This window comes from Loxodonta africana, chromosome 10, assembly GCF_030014295.1.
Source record: "Loxodonta africana isolate mLoxAfr1 chromosome 10, mLoxAfr1.hap2, whole genome shotgun sequence".
Classification (NCBI taxonomy): Eukaryota; Metazoa; Chordata; class Mammalia; order Proboscidea; family Elephantidae; genus Loxodonta; species Loxodonta africana.
Window position 1 is genome coordinate 32,183,792 of NC_087351.1, and position 9,086 is coordinate 32,192,877.

Here is a 9,086-nt window from a genome sequence, read left to right on the forward strand (position 1 = left end):
CTTACTCCGTACTCCCACTTACTCTCCCCCTAAAGAGTCAGCCCTTCCAGTCTCTCCTTTCGTGAAAATTTTGCCAGCTTCCAACTCACTCTATCCTTCCATCACCCCTCCAGACAGGTGATGCCAACACAGTCTCAAGTGTCCATCTGATATAATTAGCTCACTTTTCATCAGCATCTCTCTCCTACCCACTGTCCAGTCCCTTTCATGTCAGATGAGTTCTTTTCGGGAATGGTTCCTCTCCTGGGCCAACAGAAGATTTGGGGACCATGACCCCTGGGATTCCTTTAGTCTCAGTCAGACCATTAAGTCTGGTCTTTTTATGAGAATTTGTGGTCTGCATCCCACTGATCTCCTGCTCCCTCAGGGGTTCTCTGTGGTGCTCCCTGTCAGGGCAGTCATTGATGGTGGCCGGGCACCAACTAGTTCTTCTGGTCTCAGGATAATGTAGGTCTCTGGTTCATGTGGCCCTTTCTGTCTCTTGGACTCTTAGTTATCGTGTGACCTTGAGGTTCTTCATTCTCCTTTGCTCCAGGTGGGTTGAGACCAATTGATGCATCTTAGATGGCCGCTTGTTAGCATTTAAGACCCCAGACACCACACTTCAAAGTGGGATGGAGAATGTTTTCATAATAGAATTATTTTGCCAATTGACTTAGAAGTCCCCTTAAAACATGGTCTCCAAACCCCCGCCCTTGCTCCGCTGACCTTTGAAGCATTCAGGTTATCCCGGAAACTTCTTTGCTTTTGGTCCAGTCCAGTTGAGCTGACCTTCCCTGTATTGAGTATTGTCCTTCCCTTCACCTAAAGTAGTTCTTATCTACTAACTAATCAGTAAAAAAAAAAATCCTCTCCTACCCTCCATCCCTCCCCCCCCATAACCACAAAAGTAAGTGTTCTTCTCAGTTTATACTATTTCTCAAGATCTTATAATAGTGGTCTTATACAATATTTGTCCTTTTGCCTCTGACTAATTTCACTCAGCGTAATGCCTTCCAGATTCCTCCATGTTACGAAATGTTTCACAGATTCGTCACTGTTCTTTATCGATGCGTAGTATTCCATTGTGTGAATATACCACAATTTATTTACCCATTCATCCGTTGATGGACACCTTGGTTGCTTCCAGCTTTTTGCTATTGTAAACACAGCTGCAATAAACATGGGTGTGCATATATCTGTTAGTGTGAAGGCTCTTATTTCTCTAGGGTATATTCTGAGGAGTGGGATTTCTGGGTTGTATGGTAGTTCTATTTCTAGCTTTTTAAGGAAGCGCCAAATTGATTTCCAAAGTGGTTGTACCATTTTACATTTCCACCAGCAGTGTATAAGAGTTCCAATCTCTCCGCAGCCTCTCCAACATTTATCATTTTGTGTTTTTTGGATTAATGCCAGCCTTGTTGGAGTCAGATGGAATCTCATTGTAGTTTTAATTTGCATTTCTCTAATGGCTAATGACCGAGAGCATTTTCTCATGTATCTGTTAGCTGCCTGAATATCTTCTTTAGTGAAGTGTGTGTTCATATCTTTTGCCCACTTCTTGATTGGGTTGTTTGTCTTTGTGTGGTTGAGTTTTAACAGAATCATATAGATTTTAGAGATCAGGTGCTAGTCGGAGATATCATAGCTGAAAATTCTTTCCCAATCTGTAGGTGGTCTTTTTACTCTTTTGGTGAAGTGTTTAGATGAGCATAGGTGTTTGATTTTTAGGAGCTCCCAGTTATCTGGTTTCTCTTTGTCATTTTTGGTAATGTTTTGTATTCTGTTTATGCCTTGTATTAGGGCTCCTAGGATTGTCCCTATTTTTTCTTCCATGATCTTTATCGTTTTAGTCTTTATGTTTAGGTCTTGGATCCATTTGGAGTTAGTTTTTGTGCATGGTGTGAGGTATGGGTCCTGTTTCATTTTTTTGCAAATGGATATCCAGTTATGCCAGCACCATTTGTTAAAAGGACTATCTTTTCCCCAATTAACTGACACTGGGCCTTTGTCAAATATCAGCTGCTCATATGTGGATGGATTTATCTCTGGGTACTCAATTCTGTTCCACTGGTCTATGTGTCTGTTGTTGTACCAGTACCAGGCTGTTTTGACTACTGTGGCTGTATAATAGGTTCTGAAATCAGGTAGAGTGAGGCCTCCCACTTTCTTCTTCTTTTTTAGTAATGCTTTGCTTATCCGAGGCTTCTTTCCCTTCCATATGAAGTTGGTGATTTGTTTCTCTATCACCTTAAAAAATGACATTGGAATTTGGATCGGAAGTGCATTGTATGTATAGATGGCTTTTGGTAGACTAGACATTTTTACTATGTTAAGTCTTCCTATCCATGAGCAAGGTATGTTTTTCCACTTAAGTATGTCCTTTTGAATTTCTTGTAGTAGAGCTTTGTAGTTTTCTTTGTATAGGTCTTTTACATCTTTGGTAAGATTTATTCCTAAGTATTTTATCTTCTTGGGGGCTACTGTGAATGGTATTGATTTGGTTATTTCCTCTTCGATGTTCTTTTTGTTGATGTAGAGGAATCCAAGTGATTTTTATCTGTTTATCTTATAACCTGAGACTCTGCCAAACTCTTCTACTTGATTGAGTAGTTTTCTGGAGGATTGCTTAGGGTTTTCTGTGTAGAAGATCATGTCATCTGCAAACAGAGATAATTTTACTTCCTCTTTGCCAATCCGGATGCCCTTTATTTCTTTTTCTAGCCTAATTGCTCTGGCTAGGACTTCTAGCACAATGTTGAATAAGAGCGGTGATAAAGGGCATCCTTGTCTGGTTCCCGTTCTCCAGGGAAATGCTTTCAGGCTCTCTCCATTTAGAGTGATGTTGACTGTTGGCTTTGTATAAAAAAAAAAAAAATAACTAGTGCCATGTTGGCTTTGTATAGATGCCCCTTATTATGTTTAGGAGTTTTCCTTCAATTCCTATTTTGGTGGGAGTTTTTATCATAAATGGGTGTTGGACTTTGTCAAATGCCTTTTCTGCATCAATTGATAAGATCATGTGGTTTTTGTCTTTTGTTTTATTTATATGGTGGATTACATTAATGGTTTTTCTAATATTAAACCAGCCTTGCATACCTGGTATAAATCCCACTTGATCAGGGTGAATTATTTTTTTGATATGTTGTTGGATTCTATTGGCTAGAATTTTGTTGAGGATTTTTGCATCTATGTTCATGAGGGATATAGGTCTGTAATTTTCTTTTTTTGTGATGTCTTTACCTGGTTTTGGTATCAGGGAGATGGTGGCTTCATAGAATGAGTTGGGTAGTATTCTGTCATTTTCTATGCTTTGAAATACCTTTAGTAGCAGTGGTGTTATCTCTTCTCTGAAAGTTTGGTAGAACTCTGCAGTATAGCCATCCGGGCCAGGGCTTTTTTTTGTTGGGAGTTTTTTGATTACCGTTTCAATCTTCTTTTTTTGTTATGGGTCTATTTAGTTGTTCTACTTCTGATTGTGTTAGTTTAGATATGTAGTGTTTTTCCAGGAATTCATCCATTTCTTCTAGGTTTGCAAATCTGTTAGAGTACAGTTTTTCATAATAATCTGATATGGTTCTCTTAATTTCAGTTGGGTCTGTTGTGATGTGGCCCTTCTCGTTTCTTATTCGGGTTATTTGTTTTCTTTCCTGTATTTCTTTAGTCAGTCTAGCCAATGGTTTATCAATTTTGTTAATTTTTTCAAAGAACCAGCTTTTGGCTTTGTTAATTCTCTCAATTATTTTTCTGTTCTCTAATTCATTTAGTTCAGCTCTAATTTTTATTATTTGTTTTCTTCGGGTGCCTGATGGATTCTTTTGTTGCTCACTTTCTATTTGTTCACGTTGTAGGGACAGTTCTCTGATTTTGGCTCTTTCTTCTTTTTGTATGTGTGCATTTATCGATATAAATTGGCTTCTGAGCACTGCTTTTGCTGTGTCCCAGAGATTTTGATAGGAAGTATTTTTATTCTCGTTGCATTGTATGAATTTCCTTATTCCCTCCTTGATGTCTTCTATAACCCAGTCTTTTTTCAGGAGGGTATCGTTCATTTTCCAAGTATTTGATTTCTTCTCCCTAGTTTTTCTGTTATTGATTTTTACTTTTATTGCCTTGTGTTCTGAGAAGATGCTTTGTAATATTTTGGTGTTTCGGATTCTGCAAAGGTTTGTTTTATGACCTAATATGTGGTCTTTTCTGGAGAATGTTCCATGTGCACTAGAAAAAAAAGTATACTTTGCAGCAGTTGGGTGGAGAGTTCGGTATAAGTCAATGAGGTCAAGTTGGTTGATTGTTGTAATTAGGTCTTCCGTGTCTCTATTGAGCTTCTTACTGGATGTCCTGTCCTCCGAAAGTGGTGTGTTGAAGTCTCCTACTATAATTGTGGAGGTGTCTATCTCACTTTTCAGTTCTGTTAAAATTTGATTTATGTATCTTGCAGCCCTGTCATTGGGTGCATAAATGTTTAATATGGTTATATCTTCCTGGTCAATTGTCCCTTTTAACATTATGTAGTGTTCTTCTTTATCCTTTGTGGTGGATTTAAGTTTAAAGTCTATTTTGTCAGAAATTAATATTGCTACTCCTCTTTTTTGCTTATTGTTTTCTTGATATATTTTTTTCCATCCTTTGAGTTTTAGTTTGTTTGTGTCTCTAAGTCTAAGGTGTGTCTCTTGTAGGCAGCATGTAGACAGATCGTGTTTCTTTATCCAGTCCAAGACTCTCTGTCTCTTTATTGGTGCATTTAATCCGTTTACATTCAGCGTAATTATAGATAAGTAACTGTTCAGTGTTGTCATTTTGATGCCTTTTTATGTGTGTTGTTGACCATTTCATTTTTCCATTTACTTTTTTGTGCTGAGACGTTTTTCTTTGTAAATTGTGAGATCCTCATTTTCATAGTATTTGACTTTATGTTTGTTGAGTCGTTACGTTTTTCTTGGCTTTTATCCTGAGTTATGGAGTTGTTATACCTCTTTGTGGTTACCTTAATATTTACCCCTATTTTTCTAAGTAAAAACCTAACTTGTTTTGTCCTATATCGCCTAGTATCACTCTCCATATGGCAGTTCTGTGCCACCTGTATTTAGTCCCTCTTTTTGATTATTGTGATCTTTTACATATTGACTTCAGTGATTCCCTGTTTTGAGCATTTTTTTTTTAATTAATCTTAATTTGTTTTTGTGATTTCCCTATTTGAGTTGATATCCGGATGTTCTGTTCTGTGACCTTGTGTTGTGCTGGTATCTGATATTATTGGTTTTCTGACCAGTTTCCTTTAGTATTTCTTGTAGCTTTGGTTTGGTTTTTGCAAATTCTCTAAGCTTGTGTTTATCTGTAAATATCTTAATTTTGCCTTCATATTTGAGAGAGAGTTTTGCTGGATATATGATCCTTGGCTGGCAGTTTTTCTCCTTCAGTGCTCTGTATATGTCATGCCAGTGCCTTCTTGCCTGCATGGTTTCTGCTGAGTAGTCTGAACTTATTCTTATTGATTCTCCCTTGAAGGAGACCTTTCTTTTCTCCCTGGCTGCTTTTAAAATTTTCTGTTTATCTTTGGTTTTGGCAAGTTTGATGAGAGTATGTCTTGGTGTTTTTGTTTTTGGATCAATCTTAAATGGGGTTCGATGAGCATCTTGGATAGATATGCTTTTGTCCTTCATGATGTCAGGGAAGTTTTCTGTCAGGAGATCTTCAACTATTTTCTCTGTGTTTTCTGTCCTCCCTCCCTGTTCTGGGACTCCAATCACACGCAAGTTATCCTTCTTGATAGAGTCCCACATGATTCTTAGGGTTTCTTCATTTTTTTAAATTCTTTTATCCGATTTTTTCTCAGCTATGTAAAAAAAAAAAAAAAATTTTTTTTTTTTTATGTTGGTGTTAATTCCCTGGTCCTTCTTATTTCCCACTCTGCATTCTAATGGCTCGAATCTGCTCCTCTGACTTGCTATTGCGTTGTCTAATTCTGTATTTTATTGTTAATCTTTTGGATTTCTACATGCTGTTTCTCTATGCATTCTTTCAAGTTATTAATTTTTCCACTATGTTCGTGAATAATCTTTTTGAGTTCTTCAACTGTTTTATCAGTGTGTTCCTTGGCATTTTCTGCAGTTTGCCTTATTTCAATTCTGAGGTCATCCCTGATGTCTTGAAGCATTCTGTAAATTAGTTTTTTATATTCTGTATCAGATAATTCCAGCATTGTATCTTCATTTGGGAAAGATTTTGATTCTTTTGTTTGGGGGGTTGTAGAAGCTGTCATGGTCTGCTTCTTTATGTGGTTGGATATCGACTGCTGTCTCAGAGCCATCACTAAGATATAAAAAAGATATAGTAGTGGTTTATTCTATAATTGCTCACTGAGTCTTATCTTGTTTTGTTTTCTTTCTGTATACATGGATGGGCTACTAGATTGTGCTGTCTTGTTTGTTGTAGCCCTTGACTTACTTATGACCTATTACCAGCTGGTTTGGGCTGTTGCCAGATATATATGCCTGAGTCTTCACTATTCTTGAGTAGAATCTGATTTTGGGTCATCAAGTGTGTGCTGCACCCTAACATCTATCCACCTTGAGAAGTAGTGGTGATAGTTGTGTGCACCAGATTCTATTAGAAGCTGGGGTTCACACTCCGGGGGGACAGGATGCTGACAGGCTCCCCCCAAGTGTCAGTGAGGTAGGTGTGTCTCTATTCCTAAAGCACCTTGGTGGGAGGGCTCTGCAGCTGTACCTTAGGCTCCCAATGCAAGTACCTCTACTGATTGTTAGTTGTCACCCTCCTTAGACCCCTAAGGCAAGAGGCTAGGTGGTCTAGCGGGAGCTTCAGCCCTCAGTTCCCTGTTGTGGGTCAGTTAGGGCTCTGTTGAATAAGCAGAGATATCAGCCCTGGGAAACTTGTTTTTCCAGAAGATCTGCTAAAAAAAAAAATGCAGTCAGATCCCTATCAGAACTGCCTTTGGATTATAACCGCCACCTTGTTCCCTGTAAGGATGAAAGTCCGAGATTTGGATCATATCTGCTTGGCTGTAGCTGGTTCTGTGTTTTTAGTCCAATTAGGGATGGATTTTTGGTCCCTGGGTTTTTTGTGGTTCCTTCTCTCAGGCCAGAAGAATGGGTTAGGAAAAGACCAAAAAAAAAAAAAAAAAAATGGAAAAGCAAAGCCGCAGAGCCAGAGCTGTTCTCCGTCTGGCTCAGGGAATTCCAATGTTAATGAAGCCGCCTGGGAAGTGTTGGGGAGGGTTTAGAGAAACAGGAGAGTAGCACCCTGGATATAGCCAAAGTTGCTTACCTTGCTTGGAATGACTATTTTATCTGAGATTCCCGAGGGGTGTGTCGCCTATGTGTGCTGACTATGTGGAGATTGCCCCCAAGGGTCTGGTCCGCTGAAGCCACCGTCAGATCCTCCACTGCCAATCCAAAGCCCAGCATAAAGGTTCCCTGGCTGGGACGCTGCACTCCCGGCTCCAAAACCAGTCACTGCCTCCCGGGGACTTCTCCCACAAGCCGCGTGGCCACATTGCCCACGCGGACCAGCTGGGCCCCCTCCCAGGGTCATTTCAGGGGGGTAGGGCTGTGCCCCTTGTTTGCACCATCACAAGATTTTGTGTTCAGCTCCCCAGGGCCCAGACCTAATCCCAGAGCCAAGGTTACCTGACTGGGACGCTGGCTCCAGGCTCTGAAAACAGTCGCTGCTTCCCCGTATTTGGTCGTTCTCTGTCTCTGTCATTCAGGTCAACTCTTTAAATCTGTGTTTGTTTTTCAGGGTTCCTAGATTGTCACATATGTGATCGATTCACTTGTTTTTCCAAGTCTTTGTTGCAAGAGGTATCCGAGGTAGCGTCTATCTAGTCTGCCATCTTGGCCCCCCTCCCTCTTCTTTTTTTTTGTTTATGGGTCTATTTAGTTGTTCTACCTCTGTTTGTGTTTATTTAGGTAGGTAGTGTGTTTCTAGGAATTCATCCATTTCTTCTAAATTTTCAAATTTGTTTGAGTATAGTTTTTCATAGTAATCTGATATGATTCTTTTAATTTCAGTTGGGTCTATTGTAATATCTCCCATCTCATTTCTTATTCAGGTTATTTGTTTCCTCGCCTGATTTTCTTTTGTCAGTTTGGGCAATGGCTTATCAATTTTGTTGAGTTTTTCAAAAAAACAGTTTTTGCTCTTGTTAATTCTTTCAATTGTTTTTCTGTTTTCTATTTCATGTAGTTCAGCTCTAATTTTTATTATTTGTTTTCTTCTGGTGCCTGTGGGTTTCTTTTGTTGCTCTCTTTCTGTTTGTTCAAGTTGTACGGATAGTTCTTTGATTTTGGCTCTTTCTTCTTTCTGGATGTGTGCATTTCTTGATATAAATTGACCTCTGAGCACCACTTTTGGTGTGTCCCAAAGGTTCTGATAGGAAGTGTTTTCATTCTCATTGGATTCTCTGAATTTCTTTATTCCATCCTTAATATCGTTCATAATCCAGTCTTTTTTGAGCAGGGTATTGTTCAGTTTCCAAGTGTTTGATTTCTTTTCCCTGCTTTTTCTGTTATTGATTTCCACTTTTATGGCCTTACGGTCAGAGAAGATGCTTTGTAATATTTCAATGTTTTGGGTTCTGCTAAGGCTCGCTTTATGACCTCATATGTGGTCTATTCTAGAGAATGTTCCGTGTGCACTAGAAAAGAAAGTGTAGTTGGTTGCTGTTGGGTGGAGTGTTCTGTATATGTCTATGAGGTCAAGTTGTTTGATTATGGCATTAAGATCTTCCGAGTCTTTATTGAGTTTCTTTCTGGATGTCCTGTCCTTCACCAAAAGTGGTGTGTTGAAGTTTCCTGCTATTATTGTGGAGCTGTCTATCTCACTTTTCGTTGCTGATAGAGTTCGTTTTATGTATGTGCAGCCCTGTCATTGGGTGCATCAATATTTAATATGGTTATATCTTCTTGGTGTATTGTCCCTTTAATCATTATATAGTGTCCTTCCCTATCCTTTCTGATGGATTTAACTTTAAAGTCTATTTTGTCAGAAATTAATATTGCCACTCCTGCTCTTTTTTGATTGTTGTTTGTTTCATATCTTCTTTTCCATCCTTTGAGTTTTAGTTTGTTTGTGTCTCTAAGTCT